The following is a 24,019-nucleotide window of genomic DNA, read 5'->3' as shown; positions in this document are numbered from 1 at the left end:
ATGGAATTTAGAAAGATGGTAACCTTAACCCTGTATCAGTTCAGTTCAGTTCAGTTCAGTCGCTCAGTCGTGTCCGACTCTCCGCGATCCCATGAATCACAGCACGCCAGGCCTCCCTGTCCATCACCAACTCCCGGAGTACACTCAAACTCATGTCCACAGAGTCGGTGATGCCATCCAGCCATCTCATTCTCCGTCGTCCCCTTCTCCTCCCGCCCCCAACCCTTCCCAGCATCAGAGTCTTTTCCAGTGAGTCAACTCGTCGCATGAGGTGGCCAAAGTATTGGAGTTTCAGCTTTAGCATCAGTCCCTCCAATGAACATCCAGGATTGATCTCCTTTAGAATGGACTGGTTGGATCTCCTTGCAGTATAAGGGACGCTCAAGAGTCTTCTCCAACACCACAGTTCAAAAGCATCGATTCTTCGGCGATCAGCTTTCTTCACAGTCCAACTCTCACATCCATACATGACCACGGGAAAAACCATTGCCTTGACTAGACGGACCTTGGTCGGCAAAGTAATGTCTCTGCTTTTTAATATACTATCAAGGTTGGTCATAACTTTCCTTCCAAGGAGCAAGCGTCTTTTAATTTCATGGCTGCAATCAGCATCTGCAGTGATTTTGGAGCCCAAAAAAACAAAGTCTGACACTGTTTCCACTGTTTTTCCATCTATTTCCCATGAAGTGATGGGACCAGATGCCATGATCTTTGTTTTATGAATGCTGAGCTTCAAGCCAACCTTTTCACTCTCCTCTTTCACTTTCATCAGGAGGCTTTTGAGTTCCTCTTCCCTTTCTGCCATAAGGGTAGTGTCATCTGCATATCTGAGGTTATTGATATTTCTCCCAGCAATCTTGATTCCAGCTTGTGCTTCTTCCAGCCCAGCGTTCCTCATGATGTACTCTGCATATAAGTTAAATAAGCAAGGTGACAATATACAACCTTGACGTACACCTTTTCCTATTTGGAACCAGTCTGTTGTTCCATGACCGGTTCTAACTGTTGCTTCCTGACCTGCATACAGGTTTCTCAAGAGGCAGGCCAGGTAGTCTGGGATTCCCATCTCTTTCAGAATTTTCCACAGTTTATTGTGATCCACACAGTCAAAGGCTTTGGCATAGTCAATGAAGCAGAAATAGATGTTTTTCTGAAACTCTCTTGCTTTCTCCATGATCCAGCGGATGTTGGCAATTTGATCTCTGGTGCCTCTGCCTTTTCTAAAACCTGCTTGAACATCTGGGAGTTCACGGTTTACATGCTGCTGAAGCCTGGCTTGGAGAATTTTGAGCATGACTTTACTAGCGTGTGAGATGAGTGCAATTGTGCGGTAGTTTGAGCATTCTTTGGCATTGCCTTTCTTTGGGATTGGAATGAAGACTGACCTTTTCCAGTCCTGTGGCCACTGCTGAGTTTTCCAAATCTGCTGGCATATTGAGTGCAGCACTTTCACAGCATCATCTTTCAAGACTTGAAATAGCTCAACTGGAATTCCATCACCTCCACTAGCTTTGTTCGTAGTGATGCTTTCTAAGGCCCACTTGACTTCACATTCCAAGATGTCTGGCTCTAGGTCAGTGATCACATTATCGTGACTATCTTGGTCGTGAAGATCTTTTTTGTACAGTTCTTCTGTGTATTCCTGCCACCTCTTCTTAATATCTTCTGCTTCTGTTAGGTCCATACCATTTCTGTCCTTTAACGAGCCCATCTTTTCATGAAAAGTTCCCTTGGAATCTCTAATTTTCTTGAAGAGGTCTCTTGTTTTTCCTATTCTGTTGTTTTCCTCTATTTCTTTGCATTGATCACTGAGGAAGGCTTTCTTATCTCTCCTTGCTATTCTTTGGAACTCTGCACTCAGATGCTTATATCTTTCCTTTTCTCCTTTGCTTTTCGCCTCTCTTCTTTTTACAGCTATTTGTAAGGCCTCCTCAGACAGCCATTTCGCTCTTTTGCATTTCTTTTCCATGGGGATGGTCTTGGTCCCTGTCTCCTGTACAATGTCACGAACCTCCGTCCAGAGTTCATCAGGCACTCTATCAATCAGATCTAGTCCCTTAAATCTATTTCTCACTTCCACTGCATAATCATAATGGATTTGATTGAGGTCATATCTGAATGGTCTAGTGGTTTTCCCTACTTTCTTCAATTTAACCCTGTATACGAGACAGCAAAAGAGACATAGGTGTATAGAACAGTCTTTGGGACTCTGTGGGAGAGGGTGAAGGTGGGATGATTTGGGAGAATGGCATTGAAGCATGTATATTATCATATGTGAAGTGAATCACCAGTCCAGGTTCGATGCATGATACAGGATGCTAGGGTCTGTTGTACGGGATGACCTGGAGGGAGGATATGGGGAGGAGGGAGGTGGGAGGGGGGGTTCAAGAAGGGGAACACATGTACACCCGGGGCAGATTCATGTCAATGTATGGGAAAACCAACCAATATATTAATGTAAAGTAATTAGCCTCCAATAATTAAAAATATAATAATAAAAAAATAAAAATAAATGGGATTGATTCCCAGTTTAAGGCATTACAACTTAAAAATTCCACACCAATTTGTTCTTTATCAGCATGTTTGTTTCCTATCCTATGGAAACAAACTGATAATTATTGCTAAAGTCTTGGCAAACAGAATTCCTTTACAACAAGGTAAATATGTAAATATGAAAAGTTAGAAATTAGAACTGTAACTATAGAAGAAATTGTATTTCTCAAAAGCTTGGGGCTAGAATTCTGTACTTTCAATGTAGACTTGTTCTCAAAGGAGGAATAAATTAAAGATGATCACTTGGGTTCACTTTCACAGTTGAATTTTTAATGGAATTGTTTTTGAAATAATTACAGATTCACAAATGCTTATGAGAACTATTATAGAGAAACTCCATGTATGTGTACACTCATCCAGTTCCAGTATTAGCATTTTGAAAAACTGTAGTATAAAAACCAGGGTATTGACATGAATGCAACTGAATGACATTATTCAGATTTTCCCAGATAAGTAATGCTTGTCCTTGTGTATGTATGTGTGTAGTTCTATGTAATTTTATCACATCTAGGTTTGTGTATCTACCAAGGCAGTTGAGATCCTGAACAATTTCATCATCACAAAGATCACTTGGATTTTATTTGTGTAATCAAATCCATTTCCCCAGCCCATCCTAGCCGCTAGTGAGCACTGATCTGTCCTCCGTTTCTAAAATTTAGTCATTACACAGATATATATACTGAATGAAATGGGGATATAACCTTGTTTTTTACTCAGCAAATTCCCTGTTGTAGATGCATCTGAATTGTAACGTATCAATACTTCATTTCTTCTTATTGATAGGTAGTATTCCACACTGTGTATGCACTAAAATTTGTTTACTCTTTCATCTGTTGAAGGAAACTGGGCTGATTACAGCTTTGGCTGTGACAAATTATGCTGCTGTAAACATTCATGTACATATTTTTGAGTGTACATGGTTTTTATTTCTCTGGGATAGACGCCCAAGGGTGCAATTGTTGGGTCTTTTGATAGCAATTTTAAACTGTCAAAATTTTTTTCCAGTGTGGAAGTTTTATATCCACATCAGCAATGTATGAGTGACCCATTGTTTTATTCATGCTTGCTAGCATTTAGTATTATAACTGTTTTTAGAAACCATTTTGACAAGTGTATAGTGATATTTCATTGTTTACATTTTCCTGATGGCAAATGATGCTGACCATCTTTCCATGTGCTTATTTGACACTTTTATCCTCTTCAGTGAAATTTTTCTTTTTCATACCTTTTGCCCATTTTTCTAATTGGATTATTTCTACTATGAAGTTTTGAGATTTCTTTGCATAATCTAGACACCTCCCCCTCATTTTTGGGCTCATATATGTGGTGAATTAGATTCCTGTTGCTGCTATACCAAGTTACCACAAACTTGTTGTTCTGCTGTTTAATCTCCTAGTTGTGTCTGACCCTTTGTGACCCCATGGACCGTAGCTCGCCAGACTCCTCTGTCCATGGATTTTCCAGGCAAGAATATTGGAATGGGGTGCCATTTCCTCCTGCAGGGTATCTTCCTGACCCAGGGATGAACCTGCATCTCCTGCATTGGCATATATTTTTAATTAGTCTAAAAACTCTTTGCCTAGTCTAGCTAGTGAATATTTTCTCTTATGTGTTTTTCTAAATGTTTTATAATTTTACATATAAGTCCATAATTTATTTTGAATTAATTTCATATAAGGTTTAAGATTACATTTGAGATTTACTATTTTACCTATGTATGTATAATTGCTCCAGTATCATTTGTTGAAAGATATATCATGCCATTGTACCATTTAATTGCTTTTGCGCCTTTGTCAAAAATCAGTTAAACATATCTATGGGGTCTTTTTTCTGAATTCATTATTCTGTTCCATTGATAGATGTCTGTCCTTTTGCTAATACTACAAACTCTTTATTTCTGTAGCTATACTGCATACCTTAATATTGGATAAAGCGACTCCTGTAACTTTGTTCTTTGGCAGGACTGTTTTAGCTATTCTAGGGCCTATGTCATTCCACTGTAGATTTTCTGTTTTGAAAATGACATATTGAGGGTAGCATTCTGGTTTTTATCCTGCTAAGTGTTCTCTGAGCTTCCTGGATCTCTGGTTTGGTGCCTGACATTAACTTGAAGAAATTCTTAGTCATTATTGTCTGTCACTTCTTCTCTCTGGTATTCTTATTATGCATGTCTTAAATCTTTTGTGGTTGTCCCACCATCCTTAGATATTCAAGTCTGTTTTTCCATCTTTGTTCTCTTTACTTTTTCAGGATTCTATTCATACATCACGCGAAGAGTTGACTCACTGGAAAAGACTCTGATGCTGGGAGGGATTGGAGGCAGGAAAAGAAGGGGATGACAGAGAATGAGATGGCTGGATGGTATCACCAACTTGATGGACATGAGTTTGAGTGAACTCCTGGAGTTAGTGATGGGCAGAGAGGCCTGGCGTGCTGTGATTCATGGGATCAGAAAGAGTCGGACACGACTGAGTGACTGAACTGAACTGAACTAATTGATACATCCTCTAGCTCAGAGATTCTGTTCTCATCCATGTCTAGCCCACTAATAAGAGATTAAAAGATTACTAACAAATCAAAGACATGTTTATTTCTGTTACAGTTTTTTCAGTCTCATTCTTCTTTTGGACCATTTCTTTAGGATTTCCATCTCACTGCTTACAGTTCAGTACAGTTCAGTTGCTCGGTCGTGTCCGAATCTTTGCGACCCCATGAATCACAGCATGCCAGGCCTCCCTGTCCATCACCAACTCCCGGAGTCCACACAAACTCATGTCCATCGAGTCGGTGATGCCATCTAGCCATGTCATTCTCTGTCATCCCCTTCTCCTCCTGCCCCCAATCCCTCCCAGCATCAGAGTCTTTTCCAGTGAGTCAACACTTCGCATGAGGTGGCCAAAGTATTGCAGTTTCAGCTTTAGCATCAGTCCTTCCAAAGAACACCCAGGACTGATCTCCTTTACAATGGACTGGTTGGATCTCCTTGCAGTGCAAGGGACTCTCAAGAGTTTTCTCCAACACCACAGTTCAAAAAGCATCAATTCTTCAGCGATCAGCTTTCTTCACAGTCCAACTCTCACATCCATACGTGTCCACTGGAAAAACCATAGCCTTGACTAGACGGACCTTGGTTGGCAAAGTAATGTTCTGCTTTTTAATATGCTATCTAGGTTGGTCATAACTTTCCTTCCAAGAGTAAGCGTCTTTTAATTTCATGGCTGCATTCAGCATCCACAGTGATTTTGGAGCCCAGAAAAATAAATTCTGACACTGTTTCCACTGTTTCTCCATCTATTTGCCATGAAGTGATGGGACCAGATGCCATGATCTTAGTTTTCTGAATGTTGAGCTTCAAGCCAACTTTTTCACTCTCCTCTTTCACTTTGATCAAGAGGCTTTTGAGTTCCTCTTCACTTTCTGCCATAAGGGTAGTGTCATCTGCATATCTGAGGTTATTGATATTTCTCCCAGCAATCTTGATTCCAGCTTGCGCTTCTTCCAGCCCAGCGTTCCTCATGATGTACTCTGCATATAAGTTAAATAAGCAGGATGACAATATACAACCTTGACATACTCCTTTTCCTATTTGGAGCCAGTCTGTTGTTCCATGTCCAGTTCTAACTGTTGCTTCCTGACCTACATACAGGTTTCTCAAGAGGAAGGTCAGGTGGTCTGGTATCCCCATCTCTTTCAGATTTTTGCACAGTTTATTGTAATCCATACAGTAAAATGCTTTGGCATAGTCAATAAAGCAGAAATAGATGTTTTTCTGGAACTCTCTTGCTTTCTCCGTGATCCAGCAGATGTGGGCAATTTGATCTCTGGTTCCTCTGCCTTTCCTAAAACCAGCTTGAACATCTGGATATTCACGGTTCACGTATTGCTGAAGCCTGGCTTGGAGAATTTTGAGCATGATTTTACTAGCGTGTGAAATGAGTGCAATTGTGTGGTAGTTTGAGCATTCTTTGGCATTGCCTTTCTTTGGGATGGGAATGAAAACTGATATTTTCCAGTCCCGTTGCCACTGATGAATTTTCCAAATTTGCTGGCATATTGAGTGAAGCACTTTCACAGCATCACCTTTCAGAATTTGAAATAGCTCAACTAGAATTCCATCACCTCCACTAGCTTTGTTCGTAGTGATGCTTTCTAAGGCCCACTTGACGTCACATTCCAAGATGTCTGGCTCTAGGTGAGTGATCAGACCATCGTGATTATCTTGGTCATGAACATCTTTTTTGTACAGTTCTTCTGTGTATTCTTGCCACCTCTTCTTAATATCTTCTGCTTCTGTTAGGTCCACACCATTTCTGTCCTTTATGGAGCCCATCTTTGCATGAAATATTCCCTTGGTATCTCTAATTGTCTTGAGGAGAGCTCTAGTCTTTCCTCTTCTGTTGTTTTCCTCTATTTCTTTGCACTGATCACTGAGGAAAGCTTTCTTATCTCTCCTTGCTATTCTTTGGAACTCTGCATTCAGATGCTTGTATCTTTCCTTTTCTCCTTTGTTTTTCACTTCTCTCCTTTTCACAGCTATTTGTAAGGCCTCCTCAGATAGCCATTTTGCTTTTTTGCATTTCTTTTCCATGGGGATGGTCTTGATCCCTGTCTCCTGTACAATGTCATGAACCTTCATCCTTAGTTCTTCAGGCACTCTATCTATCAGATCTAGTCCCTTAAATCTATTTCTCACTTCCACTGTATAATCATAAGAGATTTGATTTTGGTCATATCCGAATGACCTAGTGGTTTTCCCTACTTTCTTCAATTTAAGTCTGAATTTGGCAATAAGGAGTTCATGATCTGAGCCATAGTCAGCTCCTGATCTTGTTTTTGCTGACTGTATATAGCCTCTCCATCTTTGGCTACAAAGAATATAATCAATCTGATTTTGGTGTTGACCATCTGATGATGTCTACGTATAGAGTCTTCTCTTGTTTTGTTGAAAGAGGGTGTTTGCTATGACCAGTGCGTTCTATTAGCAAAACTCTATTAGCCTTTGCCTGCTTCATTCCATGCTCCAAGGCAAATTTGCCTGTTACTCCAGGTGTTTTTTGACTTCTTACTTTTGCATTCCAGTCGCCTATAATGAAAAGGACATCTTTTTTGGGTGTTAGTTCTAAAAGGTCTTGTATGTCTTCCTAGAACTGTTCAACTTCGGCTTCTTCAGTGTTTCTGGTTGGGGCATAGGCTTGGATTACCTTTATATTGAATGGTTTGCCTTGGAAACGAACAGAGATCATTCTGTCGTTTTTGAGATTGCATCCAAGTATTCCATTTTTGACTCTTTTGTTGACCATGATGGCTACTCTATTTCTTTTAAGGGATTCCTGCCCACAGTAGTAGATATAATGGTCATCTGAGTTAATTTCACCCATTCCAGTCCATTTTAGTTCACTGAGACCTAGAATGTCGACGTTCTCTCTTGCCATCTCCTATTTGACCACTTCCAATTTACCTTGATTCATTGTCCTAACATTTATTGCCCATCTATTCTTTCATGTCCCCTACCTTATCTGTTAGCCTTTTTAGCATATTAATCATAGTTGTTTACATTTCCAATCTGATAATTCCAATATCCCTATCATGTCTTATTCTGTTGTTTTTCCTTTCCTTTCAAATTATGGCTTTAAAATTTTAGTATGCCTAGTAAATATTTTTGATATCCAGACATGTTTTGTTGGTTAACAGGAACTTCTGCACACAGATTTTTATTGAGGTGGTGTAAGTTGTCAGGGAATGGGAAGTGTTCTATAGTCTTATGACTAGGGCTTTGTCTCTAAGTGAGCTTATTTGTCCAGAATATGAACTTCACAAATATTTTTTTTTTCTCTATCTCTTTTAATTCTCCTTTAGGTGTTACAGAAAAGGAGTTGGGTATTTCCTTTCCCCTAGATCAATTTGGTTCTTACAATACCCTAGCAGCCTAGGTTCTGGTTAGCTAGTTTTCCCCAAGTGCAGGTCTTGTTAAGAAAAAGAAATGTTCTAAAATATTTCAAAGTTTATTTCAAAGCATATTTCAATATTTCAAAGTATATTTCATCTTCTCCCTGATGGAAGCTCAAGAGGATTTTCCCCCCAGCATTTTCTGTGAATACCTGATTGAGCTTCTGGATGTAAATGTTACACATATTATGGGGACCTTGTTAAGACTAGGTTCCATTGAATTTTAAAAAAATAATTTATTTATTTTAATTAGAGGCTAATCTCTTTACAATATTGTGGTGGTTTTTGCCATACATCAATACGAATCAGCCACAGGTGTTAATGTATCCCCCCATCCTGAACCCCCCTCCCACATTCCTCCACATTCCATCCCTCTGGGTGGTCTCAGATCACTGGTTTGAGTACCCTTCATGCATCGAACTTGCACTGGTCATTTATTTCTCATATGGTAATATACATGTTTCAGTGCTATTCTCTCAAATTATCCCACCCTCACCTTCTCTCACAGAGCCCAGAGTCTGTTCTTTACATCTGTGTCTCTTTTGCTGTCTTGCATAGAGGGTCATCGTTACCATTTTTCTAAATCCCATATATATGCATTAATATACTGTATTGTTGTTTCTTTTTCTGACTTACTTCACTCTGTATAATAGGCTCCATTTTCATCCACCTCATCAGAACTGACTCAAATACATTCTTTTTTATAGCTGAGTAATATTCCATTTTCCACTGAAGTTTTACAGTTTTTACACATTGCCTTTAGCAATTCATCAAAAATTACAGTTCAGGTTTCCCAGGTTCTGGTTCCCTTGGTGGTTTTCCCTCATGAGTCTCTGCTCGGGCTAATCTGTGACTCCCTGTATTTACCTGTCTCTTTGGGGGCAGTGACTTGCCAGTGTCCTTTTTTTTTTTTTAACTGTAGATTGCAAAAAGAGATGGCTTTTCAGTCTGTTCATATTTGCAATTGTTTTAGGATGGAATTTTGACTTCCAAGCTCCTTACACATGGAACCAATCAATACTTTTTATATATTGTTGAATCCAGTTTGCTAATATGTTATTGAGCATTTTGTGTCTAAATTCATAGAATATAATAGTATGTAGTTATTAATATCTTCTATTATATTCTCTCTCTCCCATTTGTTTTTTTTTTTTTTTTTTTGGTTCTGGTGCCAGACTTGTGAAGATATTACAATATAAGGGAAAACAGATAAGTCAGGTAAGTCAGAATATATGCTATAATCTCAAATTTCTAATTATATAGGCATATTTAAACATGCACAGGAAGTATTTATGCCATAAATATTAAGTCATTATTTCTAGATGGAAGATAATGAATAATTTTTATTTTTCTCCTATATTTTTCTGTAACTTCCAAATTTGCTGCAGTGTGTGTTTTGCACATGTTTGTATTATTATCTGAAAGGAAACAGGAAACAAGATAATAGAAAGAATTTATTTGTGGTGGGGATATGATGAAATGTATGAGGAAACATGGCTAGTGCCTTGGGAGTACGTTATTGGACTTCCCTGGTGGCTCAGATGGTAAAGAATCTGCCTGCAGTGCAGGAGACATGGGTTCAATCCCTGAGTAGGGAAAAATTCCCTGGAGAAAGAAATGGCAACCTACTCCAGTATTCTTGTCTGGAGAATCCCATGGACAGAGGAGCCTGGTGGGCTATAGTCCATGGGGTCACAAAGAGTCAGACACAATTGAGAGACTAACACACACATACAAACTTCTGTTTTCATATATTATCCTTCCAAAAGAAGAATCTAGGAGAGAGGATTCACGTAGCTATATCCTTCTGTGTAGTGGCAGGATAACTTAAAACAACTGAAACTAACAAAAGATAAACAAAGTTTAATAAAGAAAAAAAAGGCTTTCTGATTTAAAGACATAGCTGTTCAAGTATTGTGTCATCCCAGGGGAAGCTTCTCTGTCTCAGATGCATACATAAGACATCATTGATGAAATAGATGTAAAGGCCTGAAAACAATTATCCTTCAGAACATTTTCTCATGTCCTGCATTCTTTCTTTGTCTCCTCCCCAACTTCTGTTATGTAAAAATGGTCTAAAAATTATAAACAATTCTGTTCTAATCCTAGACTGGTAATATGTAAGAGTAATCCACAGTAGTTTGGGACATGGCTATAGCAATCTCAGGAACAATTTATTCAGTATCTGAAACTCAATGTCACAAGCAGCACCAAAAAGAGAACTATGCCTTTGTTATCTTGAATGTATCAGATACCAATTTGGGTTGGCCTAAATGTGAAGGGAAACAATGGAAGTAGAAAGGTGCAGGGATAGTTGCAGTATTCACCAAACAACTGAAAAATTAAAGCTCAATAGGGACTAAAAATAGAGAAACATTAATGATATCAGCAGAAGAAATAAATGAAACTTATCTCTGCTGCTGCTGCTGCTAAGTCACTTCAGTCGTGTCTGACTCTTTGTGACCCCGTAAGACGGCAGCCCACCAGGCTCCCCCATCCCTGGGATTCTCCAGGCAAGAACACTGGAGTGGGTTGCCATGAAACTTATCTCTAGTCCTCTGCTATTCACTTTATTGAAAAAAAAAACTCCTGTCTCCTTGTCCCTCTTAAATTCCTAGGGTTGGAGGATGTGTGTCAGAGAGGGAGAAATTTAATTGTGCAATTCATGTGAGATATTCACTTTTTGTCTTGTGGACAAATAAAACTTGTCTGTTGTGGACACATTGGGAGGGAGATTTGGGTAGTTATGATTACTTCACAGTGAATTTTATCTCTTAGTTGCTCAATTTAATACACTTCTGTAATACACAGTTCCAAACCTTCCCCCAGCTTACATATCCATTGTCATATATTCTACTATAAATGCACTCATGATTATGAGATATCTCCAAATGGAGACAGTCTAAAGTTCATCTAACTTCTACATTTAAAGAAGAGTCCATACAATAGTAGCAGGAAACACGTTCTTCTCAAGCTCATATGGAATATTTTCCAGGATAGATCAAATATCAGGGTGCCAAACAATTTTTAATGTATTTAAGAAGACTGAAATCACATCAAAAATCTTTTCTGTCCACAATGGTATGAAGTCAGAAATCAATTACAAGAAGAAAATTGAAAATTTTTCAAGTATGTAGAAATTAAATAATACGTTCCTGAGAAACCAATGGGCCAAAGAAGAAATCAAAAGAGAAATAAGAAAAATATGAAACCAGTGAAAACAGAAAATACAACATATCAAAATTTATGTGTGTGTGTGCCAAGTAACTTCAGTTGTGTCCGACTCTCTGCCAAAATTTATAAGTACAGCAAAAGGAGTTCTAAGAGGAAATTTTACTGTGATAAACTCCTACATTAGGAAAAAAAGCTCACCAAGGTATAAAAAAACAACCTAAATTTACAATCAAAGAAACTAGAAAAAGAAAAACAAAATTAGCAGAGGAAAATTATCACAATGAAGCAAATAACAAATATCAGAGCAGAAAAAATAAAATAGAGACTAAAAAGACAGAAGTCACCTGGGCCTGGACTTTTTTGTTGGAAGGGTTTGATTAATGGTTCAATCTCCTTAATAGAATCCATCTGTTCAGAGTTTCCATTTCTTCATGATTCAGTCTTGGTAGAGTGTATGTTTCTAGGAATTTATACATTTCTTCTAGGCTGTACATTATGTTGGCTTATAATTGTTTATAGTAATCTCTTATGATCCCTGTATTTCTGTGGTATCATTCATAACATCTCTTCTTTTGTTTCTGATTTTATTTATTTGAAGCACTATCTCTTTTTCTAGATGAGTCTGGTCAAAGGTTTGTCAGTTTTATCTTGTGAGAAGAAGCTCTTAGTTGTGTTGATCTTTTCTATTGTCTTTTTAGTCTCTATTTCATTTGTTTTCACCATGGTCTTTATTTCCTTCCTTCTACTTCCTTCCTTCTATTTATTTTTACTTGGAATTTTCAAACATGAGAGTATGTTCATAGAGAAGTAATTTCTCAGTTATAAACTTGAGATAGCATACAAATCTTTCTTCCTTATCCTCTCATTCCCCCAAAGACTATCTAAAACCCAAGCCCAAGTCTAAAGCCCAAGTCTACCCAGCTAGTGTGTGAATCGGGCTGCTCAGATCATATTCAGAGCATATCAGCACAATTAAAATAGTTTTATGATAAATTAAAAGTTATCAGAATATGCTTTTAAGAATGGACTCACTAGTATTAAAAGGGTCATATTAACATTAATAGCTCAGAATATTTCAACATATCCACTTTGATTGGCAATTTTTTTTTTATTTTTTGCATTTGGAGTTTGAGTCTTGGCATCACAGTTTGGATGTGAAACCCAATTAAAGTTTTGTTCTGCCTCCTTAAATATCCCACCCAATGAAGCTATGAGCCATGCCATGCTGGGCCACCCAAGATGGACGGGTCATGGTGGAGAGTGCTAACAAGACGTGGTCCACTGGAGAAGGGAATGGCAAACCACTTCAGTATTCTTGCCTCGAGAAACCCATGAACAGTATAAAAAAGCAAAAAGATATGACACTGGAAGATGAGCTTCCCAGGTCAGTAGGTGTCCAATATACTACTGGGGAAGAGCGGAGAAATATCTCCAGAAAGAATGAAGAGGCTGGGCCAAAGTGGAAATGGTGCTCAATTGTGAATGTGCTTGGTGGTGAAAATAAAGTCCAATACTGTAAAGAACAATATTGCATAGAAACCTGGAATGTTAGGTCCATGAATCAAGGTAAATTGGACATAGTAAAGCAGGAGATGGAAAGAATGAACATCAACATTTTAGGAATCAGTGAACTAAAATAGATGAGAATGGGTGAATTTAATTCAGAAGGAAATTACAACTTTTAGACAACTTGGAATACAAAAAATAATCTGTTAGAGTTGTCAAATTAATTTATCTTATTTTATAGTAAACTAATAAAACCCGAAACATCTTAATCATGAACAGTTTTAGGAAGTTAAGAAATAAAGCAATAAAAATTAATCCACAGCACATAATCAAAATATCCCATATAGGTGCCATACAAATATTAAGAATATCACAAAGGACAAAATATCACAAAGTACCAAAAAATCAACCACAGCCTACCATGTCCTAAGTTTATGCAACAACCTCCTTATATCTGCATTTGCCCTGCTAAAGGATTTCATGCAATATAATTGAGTGGCTTTTTTAAAAAATATGAACCTGAGCATATCACTCCCTGGAATTCCCAGGTAGTACTCATGGTAAAGAACCCACCTGTCAAAGCAGAAGACGTAAGAAATGTGAGTTCGATCCCTGGGCTGGGAAGATCCCCTGGAGGAGGCCATGCAACCCACTCCAGTATTCTTGCCTGGAGAATACCATGGACAGAGGAGCCTGGCAGGCTACAGTCCATGGGGTTCTAAACAGTAGGATACGACTGAAGCAACTTAGCATGCATGCATACAGGTAGAAGGTATAAAGTGGATTATACAGGACTTGAATGTACTTTACTTTGTAATTTTAACTGTCAGACCATGTAAATACTTCCCATATTAATAAAAAATTGTATGTTTAATATCCCCCAAATGAAGTGAAAAAACAAACTTATAAACCTAACTCTATGATTAACAGAAGGAGGAATTATTCAAATTGAATAATTGTGTTTAAAGTAATTATTTGATTTTACATCACTAATGGGATATATGCTACAGACAAAAGAACTCAGTAAAAATCTTTGTTTAGTAATCACTTTGTTAGTGGTAGAGTTAATATGATTGCTATGAGATGGTTAGGGTATATTTTAGAACCAATGAAGGGAAGATTGCATTCATATCAATAGGAAATAATATTTCATCTTGGTGGGAAGAAGATATGTATGAGAGTCAATATAATTTGTGTAGTGCTAAATTTGACTTGAAAGTACAAGAATAAACTCAAGATATATTTTATATTAAAAAATACCCTAGAACTATATTTAAAGAAAGGCCTAAAAATAATTAATCCTGTGAAAATGAATAATTCTTAGTATCTAAATTTTGGTTTTTAAATATTATTCCTTTTAAAACTACACATGTCTTTTGGAGAAATGGTTAATTTCAGACCTGAGTGTGAAATATATGTCTGAAACATCAGATCATACCAGAAAGCTATAAAGTTAAGACAGACTATTAAATCATGGCAGTAAGACTCAGAAGCCAAGCCATTACAAAAGATGGTACCTCCTGAATTTCTATAATATAATTATGATTACTATGCACTCAATCATAAAATATATTTAAATCCATGAGTTTATAATGATATTCAAAAACACTTTGGTTACCTGTGGAAGACATTAGACATCAACTTACCAGTTGAAAAACAGTTAAGAAAAGGAAAAATCAAACATTCATCTTACTGTTTCTATACAAATTGTATCTTACGATAATACGTGAAGGCATAGTTAGAACTAGAGATGGAACAACAGACTGGTTCCAAATAGGAAAAGGAGTATGTCAAGGCTGTATATTGTCACCCTGCTTATTTAACTTATATGCAGAGTACATCATGAGAAACACTGGGCTGGAGGAAACACAAGCTGGAATCAAGATTGCTGGGAGAAATATCAATAACCTCAGATATGCAGATGACATCACCCTTATGGCAGAAAGTGAAGAAGAACTAAAGAGCCTCTTGATGAAAGTGAAAGAGGAGAGTGAAAAAGTTGGCTTAAAGCTCAACATTCAGAAAACGAAGATCATGGCATACGGTCCCATCACTTTATGGGAAATAGATGGGGAAACAGTGGAAACAGTGTCAGACTTTATTTTTCTGGGCTCCAAAATCACTGCAGATGCTGATTGCAGCCATGAAATTAAAAGACGCTTACTCCTTGGAAGGAAAGTTATGACCAACCTAGATAGCATATTAAAAAGCAGAGACATTGCTTTGCCAACCAAGCCATCTAGTCAAGGCTATGGTTTTTCCAGTGGACACGTATGGATGTGAGAGTTGGACAATAAAGAAAGTGGAGCACCGAAGAATTGATGCTTTTGAACTGTGGTGTTGGAGAAGACTCTTGAGAGTCGCTTGGACTGCAAGGAGATCCAGCCGGTCCATGCTAAAGATCAGTCCTGGGTGTTCTATGGAGGGACTGATGTTGAAGCTGAAACTCCGGTATTTTGGCCACTTGATGTGAAGAGTTGACTTATTTGAAAAGATCCTGATGTTGGGAAAGATTGAAGGCAGGAGGAGAAGGGGACGACAGAGGATGAGATGGTTAAATGGCATTACCGACTCAATGGACATGAGTTTGGGAAAACTCCGGGAGTTGATTATGGACAGGGAGGCCTGGCGTGCTGTGGTTTATGGGGTCACAAAGAGTCAAACACAGCCGAGACTGAACTGAACTGATAGTTTTATATTTGTAGAAATATTCTACTTCATTAATGAAAAAGAAATGATAGGATTTCAATTATATATTTTATAATCTTATTAAAATTCTTAAATTATTGACTCTAATTAATAATTATTCTAAGCTGGTAATATATATATTTTTAATTTATTTATTTTAATTGGAGGCTAATTACCTTACAATATTGTATTGGTTTTGCGATACTTTGACATGAATTTGCCCCGGGTGTACATGTGTTCCTCATCTTGAATGCCCCTCCCACTTCCCTCCCCATCCCATACCTCTGGTTCATTTCAGTACACCAGCTCCTAGCATCCTGTATCATGCATTGAACCTGGATTGGCGATTCGTTTCAATTATGATAATATACATGTTTCAATGCCATTCTCCAAAATCATCCCACCCTCGCCCTCTCCCACAGAGTCCAAAAGACTATTCTATACTTCTGTGTCTCTTTTACAGTCTCGTATACAGGATTATTGCTATCATCTTTCTAAATTCCATATATATGCTTTAGTATACTGTATTGGTGTTTTTCTTTCTGGCTTACTTCACTCCGTATAATGGGCTCAAGTTTCATCCACCTCATTAGAACTAATTCAAATGTATTCTTTTTAATTATTGAGTAATACTCCATTGTGTATATGTACCACAGCTTTCTTATCCATTCGTCTGCAGTTGGGCATCTAGGTTACTTCCATGTCCTGGCTATTATAAACATTGTTGTACATGTGTCTCTTTCAATTCTGGTTTCCTAGGTGTGTATGCCCTGGAGTGCGATTGCTGGGTCATATGGCAGTTCTATTTCCAGTTTTTTAAGGAATCTCCACACTCTTCTCCACAGTGGTTGTACTAGTTTGCATTCCCACCAACAGTGTAAGAGGGTTCCCCTTTCTCCAAACCCTCTCCAGCATTACTGCTTGTAGACTTTTGGATAGCAGCCATTCTGACTGGTGTGAAATGGTACATCATTGTGGTTTTGATTTGCATTTCTCTGATTATAAGTGGCGTTGAGCATCTTTTCACGTGTTTGTTAGCCATCTGTATATCTTCTTTGGAGAAATGTCTGTTTAATTATTTGGCCCATTTTTTTATTGTGTTGTTTATTTCTCTGTAGTTGAGCTGCAGGTGTTGCTTGTATATTTTGGAGATTAATCCTTTGTCAGTTGCTTCATTTGCTATTATTTTCTCCCATTCTGAAGGCTGTCTTTTCACCTTGCTTATAGTTTCCTTTGCTGTGCAGAAGCTTTTAATTTTAATTAGGTCCCATTTGTTTATTTTTGCTTATACATCCAATATTCTGGGAGGTGGGTCATGGAGGATCCTGCTGTGATTTATGTCGGAGAGTGTTTTGCCTATGTTCTCCTCTAGGAGTTTTATAGTTTCTGGTCTTATGTTTAGATCTTTTATCCATTTTGTGTTTATTTTTGTGTATGGTGTTAGGGAGTGTTCTAGTTTCATTCTTTTACAAGTGGTTGACCAGTTTTCCCAGCACCACTTGTTAAAGAGATTGTCTTTTCTCCATTGAATATTCTTGCCTCCCTTGTCAAAGGTAAGGTGTCCATAGGTGCATGGATTTATCTCTGGACTTTCTATTTTGTTGCATTGATCTATATTTCTGTCTTTATGCCAGTACCATACTGTCTTGATGACTGTGGCTTTGTAGTAGAGCCTGAAGTCCGGCAGGTTGATTCCTCCAGTTCCATTCTTCTTTCTCAAAATTGCTTTGGCTATTCGAGGTTTTTTGTATTTCCATACAAATTGTGAAATTATTTGTTCTAGCTCTGTGAAAAGCACCGTTGGTAGCTTGATGGGGGTTGCATTGAACTTATAAATTACTTTGGGTAATATATTCATTTTCACAATATTTATTCTTCCAATCCTTGAACAAGGTATATTTCTCCATCTGTTAGTGTCCTCTCTGATTTCTTTCACCAGTGTTTTACAGTTTTCTATATATAGGTCTTTTATTTCTTTAAGTAGATATATTCCTAAGTATTTTATTCTTTGGAATAGAATTGTTTCCTTAATTTCTCTTTCTACTTTCTCATTATTAGTGTATAGGAATGCAAGGGATTTCTGTGTGTTGATTTTATATCTGCAACTTTACTACATTCATTGACTAGCTCTAGTAATTTTCTGGTAGAGTCTTTAGGGTTTTCTGTGTAGAGGATCATGTCATCTGCAACCAGTGAGAGTTTTACTTCTTCTTTTCCAATTTGGATTCCTTTTATGTCTTTTTCTGCTCTGATTGCTCTGGCCAAAACTTCCAAAACTATGTTGAATAATAGTGGTGAGAGTGGGCACCCTTGTCTTGTTTCTTACTTTAGGGGAAATGCTTTCAGTTTTTCACCATTGAAGATGTTTGCTGTGGGTTTGTCATATATAGCTTTTATTATGTTGTGTAGAATGTTCCTTCTATTCCCACCTTCTGGATGGTTTTGATCATAAATGGATGTTGAATTTTGTCGAAGGCTTTCTCTGCATCTATTGAGATAATCATATGGCTTTTATCTTTCATTTTGTTAATGTGGTGCATTACATTGATTGATTTGTGGATAATAAAAAATCCTTGCATCCCTGGGATAAAGCCCACTTGGTCATGATATATGATCTTTTTAATGTGTTGTTGGATTCTGATTGCTAGATTTTGTTAAGGATTTTGCATCTATGTTCATCAGTGATATTGGCCTGTAGTTCTCTTTTTTTGTGGCATCTTTGTCAGATTTAAGATTAGGGTGATGGTGGCCTCATAGAATAAGTTTGGAAGTTTACCTTCCTCTGCAATTTTCTGGAAGACTTTGAGTAGGATAGGTGTTAGCTCTTCTCTAAACTTTTGGTAGAATTCAGCTGTGAAGCCATCTGGACCTGGGCTTTTGTTTGCTGGAAGATTTCTGATTACAGTTTCAATTTCCATGCTTGTGATGGGTCTGTTAAGATTTTCTATTTCTTCCTGGTTCAGTTTTGGAAAGTTGTACTTTTTAAGAACTTGTCCATTTCTTCCAAGTTGTCCATTTTATTGGCATATAATTGCTGATAGTAGTCTCTTATTATCCTTTGTAATTCTGTGTTTTCTGTTGTGATGTCTCCCTTTTCATTTCTAATTTTATTGATTTTATTTTTTTTAATTGATTTTATTGATTATTTATTGGTTTTTCTCCCTTTGTTTCTTGATGAGTCTGGCTAGTGGTTTGTCAATTTTATTTATCCTCTCAAAGAACCAGCTTGTGACTTTGTTGATTTTTGCTATGATCTCTTCTGTTTCCTTTGCATTTATTTCTGCCCTAATTTTTAAGATTTCTTTCCTTCTACTAACCCTGGGGGTCTTCATTTCTTCCTTTTCAAGTTGCTTTAGGTGTAGAGTTAGGTTATTTACTTGGCTTTTTTCTTGTTTCTTGAGGTGTACCTGTATTGCTATGAATCTTCCCTTTAGCACTGCTTTTACAGTGTCCCAGAGGTTTTGGGTTTTTGTGTTTTCATTTTCATTCGTTTCTATGCATATTTTGATTTCTTTTTTGATTTCTTCTATGACTTGTTGGTTATTCAGCAGCATGTTGTCCAGCCTCTATATGTTGGAATTTTTAATAGTTTTTCTGCAGTAATTGAGATCTAATCTTACTGCATCGTGGTCAGAAAAGATGCTTGGAATGAGTTCAATTTTTTTTGAATTTACCAAGGCTAGATTTATGGCCCAGGATGTGATCTATCCTGAAAAAGTTTCCATGTGCCCTTGAGAAGAAGGTGAATTTCATTGTTTTGGGGGTGAAATGTCCTATAGAGATCTATTAGGTCTAACTGGTCTGTTGTTTCATTTAATATTTGTGTTTCTTTGTTAATTTTCTGTTTAGTTGATCTGTCCATAGGTGTGAATGGGGTATTAAAGTCTCCCACTATTATTGCGTTGTTTTTAATTTCCCCTTTCATACTTGTTAGCATTTGTCTTACATATTGCAGTGCTCCTCTGTTGGGTGCATATATATTTATATTTGTTATATCTTCTTGGATTGATCCTTTGATCATTATGTAGCTTCCTTCTTTGTCTCTTTTCACAGCCTTTGTCTTAAAGTCTATTTTATCTGAGTGTTCCTACTCCTGCTTTCTTTTGGTCTCTATTTGCATGGAATACCTTGTTCCAGCCCTTCACTTTCAGTCTGTATGTGTCCCTCGTTTTGAGGTGGGTCTCTTGTAGACAACATATATGGGGTTCTTGTTTTTATATCCATTCAGCCAGCCTTTGTCTTTTGGTTGGGGCATTCAACCCATTTACGTTTAAGGTAATTATTGATAAGTATGATCCCGTTGCCATTTTCTTTATTGTTTTGGATTCGAGTTTATACACTCTTTCTGTGTTTCCTGTCTAGAGAAGGTCCTTTAGCTTTTGTTGGAGGGCTGGTTTGGTGATGCTGAATTCTCTCAGCTTTTGCTTGTCTGTAAAGCTTTTGATTTCTCCTTCATATTTGAATGAGATCCTTGCTGGGTACAGTAATCTGGGCTTTAGGTTATTTTCTTTCATCATTTTAAGTATGCCCTGCCATTCCCTCCTGGCCTGAAGAATTTCTATTGAAAGATCAGCTGTTATCCTTATGGGAATCCCCTTGTGTGTTATTTGTTGCTTTTCCCTTGCTGCTTTTAATATTTGTTCTTTGTGTTTGATCTTTTTTAATTTGACTAATATGTGTCTTGGGGTATTTCACCTTGGGTTTATCCTGTTTGGGACTCTCTGGGATTCTTGGACTTGGGTGATTATTTCCTTCCGCATTTTAGGGAAATTTTCAACTATCATCTCCTAAAGTATTTTCTCATGGTCTTTCTTCTTGTCTTCTTCTTCTGGGACTCCTATGATTCGGATGTTGGGGCGTTTAAAATTATCCCAGAGGTCTCTGAGGTTGTCCTCATTTCTTTTAATTCGTTTATCTTTTTTCCTCTCTGCTTCATTTATTTCTACCATTCTATCTTCTAACTCACTTATTTTATCTTCTGCCTCCGTTATTCTACTATTGGTTCCCTCCAGAGTGTTTTTGATCTCATCTATTGCATTATTCATTGTATATTGACTCTTTTTTATTTCTTCTAGATCCTTGTTAAACCTTTCTTGCATCATCTCAACCCTTGTCTCCAGGTTATTTATCTGTAACTGCAATTTGTTTTCAAGATTTTGGATCAATTTCACTATCATTATTCGGAACTTTTTATCCGGTAGGTTCCCTATCTCTTCCTCTTTTGTTTGGGTTGGTAGGCATTTATCCTGTTCCTTTATTTGCTGGGTATTTCTCTGCCTCTTCATCTTGCTTATATTGCTGTGTTTGGGGTGGCCTTTCCGTCTTCTGGCAGTTTGTGGATTTCTCTTTATTATGTAGTTTCCTCGCTATGGACGGGTGGCTTGTCAAGTTTCCCTGGTTAGGGAAGCTTGTGTCGGTGTTCTGGTGGGTGGAGCTGGATTTCTTCTCTCTGGAGTGCAATGAAGTGTCCAGTAATGAGTTATGAGATGTCTGAGGGTTTGGAGTGACTTTGGGCAGCCTGTATATTGAAGCAGGGCTATTTTCCTGTGTTGCTGGAGAATTTGGGGGTAAGTCTTGCTGTGGAACTTTTTGACCCTTGGGTGGTGTTGGTTTCGGTGTAGGTATGGAGGGGTTTGATGAGCTCCTATCGATTAATGTTCCCTGGAGTCAGGAGTTCTCTGGTGTTTTCAGGATTTGGCTTAAGCCTCCTGCCTCTGGTTTTGAGTCTTATTCTTGCAGCAGCCTCTAGACTTCTCTGTCACTTCCAAGGTGGTTCCCTCTCTTTTAGCTTCTGTTTGCTGGTCTCTTCAGTGTCTAATTTCCTCCCTGACACTAGGGGGCATTAATGGACACTTTTTAAGGCTCACTTGTTCAGTCGTGTTCTAGGAAGGGAGGAACGCTACAGACAAATATCTCTGGCATTTGTGGGGAGTGCTTGTAGTGTCTTGGCCACACAGGTTTTGCCCCCACTCACAGCGTGTGTGCTTTCCATGTCTACACTGCACAGGCTCTAGGTTGCTCTGCCGAAAACTGTCTGAGGCTGGCGCTGGGTTGCATGCACATCCCAGGTCTAAGCCGCTAGGGTTCAGGTACTCAAGTTCTCCACAATGGCACAAACTTGGTTGGGCCTGCGTTTTGTGTCCTCCTCAGGTCTGAGCAGCTCAGATGACCAGGTGTTTGGTGAGCACGGTCGCTGCGACTTATCACCTCCCCAGTCTCTGCTGCTGGGTTCTCTGGGTGTACAACCAGCGCACCTTCTCAGGCGGATGTCAATTGGCCAGAAACCCAAGAAGTCTTGGTTAGCAACAAAACCTGCTTGCAGTTTAATATTGGATGCCTCTCTGGGGCTACGATTGTCCCCTTCTGGCTCTGGCTGCTATCACCTGCCTGTCTCAGGCGGGGGATGGGCCCGACCACAGCTGGCTACTTCTAGTCAGCCCTTTGTTCTGTGAACGGGTCTGACAGAATCTTAGGTTATGTCTTTTCGCCTTTTCATGGGGTAGCTATCCCACAGTCTGCTTTGCTATCTCCAGTTAGCTCTCTCAGATTTCCCTCGCAGCATTCAGGCCCGGTCCTCACTCTAAGCAGTTCAGCCCGCACCTCCCTGCCCAGCCCCTGCTTGCTAATGGCAGATCCGGGCATCTGCGCTGCTTCTCTGCTGGGAGTTACAATTGGGCACGTAATCTGTGGGGTTTAATTATTTATTTCTTTTTCCTCCCGGTTATGTTGCCCTCTGAGGTTCCAATGCTCACCACAGACTTTCCAGTTAGAGTATTTCCTGGTGTTTGGAAACTTCTCTCTTTTTTAAGCCTCCCTTCCTGGGATGGAGCTCCATCCCTACCTCTTTTATCTCTCTTTTTATCTTGTATGTTTTTTCCTAACTCCTTTCGAAGACAATGGGCTGCTTTTCTGGGTACCTGATGTCCTCTGCTGGCATTCAGAAATTGTTTTGTGGAATTTACTCAGCCTTCAAATGTTCTTTTGATGAATTTGTGGGGGAGAAATTGGTCTCCCCGTCCTATTCCTCCGCCATCTTGTTCAGAAAAAAGAAGCTGGTAATACTTTTTAAAAAGGGATCACCAACATCATGTGACTCCTGAATAAAGTTCACACAGCACAACTATGACAGGAAGACAAGAAGAAGGAGGAGGAGATGGATAAGGTGGAGGAAAAGGAGCAGCAGCAGTTGCAGGGGAGGCAGAAGAGAAGAAGCAGACGAAGAAGAAGGGAAGGGGAAGAAAAATCTGAGCAAGTTTGTGAGTCTAAATCAATTTCCAGATAACACAATGAAAGTGAAAACATGTACTCTGATGTACTCCATGGGAATATAATCAGCAGACTCTGGACTATGGCAAATTCTGTATGATTATATATTTTATTCAACAGCAACCAACAGAAAAGAAACATGAAAGGAGAACTGAGGAGAGGGAGACAAGGGAAGGAAATACACATAAAAAGAATCTCAAGATAAATAACAAAAATTATAATCTATTAATCTATAAATTCTGTTTCAAGCAAACTATAAATTTTTTCTTAATTTACTACCAGGAAAATTGGTGGTCACAAGGTGGCTAGTTGGTCACACCAAGAAATTATTATTTATTTTTAAATAATTGATAATAGTTATTTGTAAAGTATCTTTTCTTTTTCATTTTTTTAATTCATTGAGGTATTGTTGATTTACAATGTTGTGTTAGTTTCTGGCATACAGCAAAGTGAAGTGACTCAGTTATACCTTTATATATTCTTTTCCATTATGATTTATTGCAGAATATTGAATTTAGTTCCCTGTGCTGTACAGTAGGACCTTGTTTTTTATCCATTATGTGTAAAATAGTTTGTATCTGCTAATCCCAAATCTTGATCATTCATCTCCCACCTGCCCACCTTGGCAACCACAAGTCTGTTCCCTATGTCTGAGTCTGTTGCTGTTTTGTAGATAAGTTCATTTGTATCATATTTTAGATTCTAAATAGAAGGGATATAATACGATATTTGTCCATGTCTGACTTGTTTCACTTAGTATGATAATCTCTAGGTTAATCCATGTTGCTGCAAATACATTATTTCATTCTTTTTAATTGATACATAATAAAATACATGTAGGTGAAATTATGTGGAATTTGCTTCAAACTAATTCAGGCTGGGGAAA

At 38.1% G+C, this 24,019-nt stretch overlaps 1 long non-coding RNA gene across 1 annotated transcript in view; it reads left to right on the top strand.

Annotated features, from left to right (window-relative positions):
* Positions 1-24,019, top strand: part of LOC129561580 (uncharacterized) — a 122,287-nt gene that overhangs the window by 73,430 nt on the left and 24,838 nt on the right. Inside the window, exon 4 of the long non-coding RNA XR_016037417.1 lies at positions 9,675-9,717. This is a non-coding gene — a long non-coding RNA (uncharacterized LOC129561580). The remainder of the gene's footprint in view (positions 1-9,674; positions 9,718-24,019) is intronic.

Source organism: Moschus berezovskii, chromosome 5, assembly GCF_049115385.1.
Source record: "Moschus berezovskii isolate FMDL1 chromosome 5, NW_MosBer_1.0, whole genome shotgun sequence".
In the NCBI taxonomy this organism is placed as follows: domain Eukaryota; kingdom Metazoa; phylum Chordata; class Mammalia; order Artiodactyla; family Moschidae; genus Moschus; species Moschus berezovskii.
The sequence above is the reverse complement of the archived record's forward strand: the minus strand, read 5'-3'. Positions and strand labels throughout refer to the sequence as shown.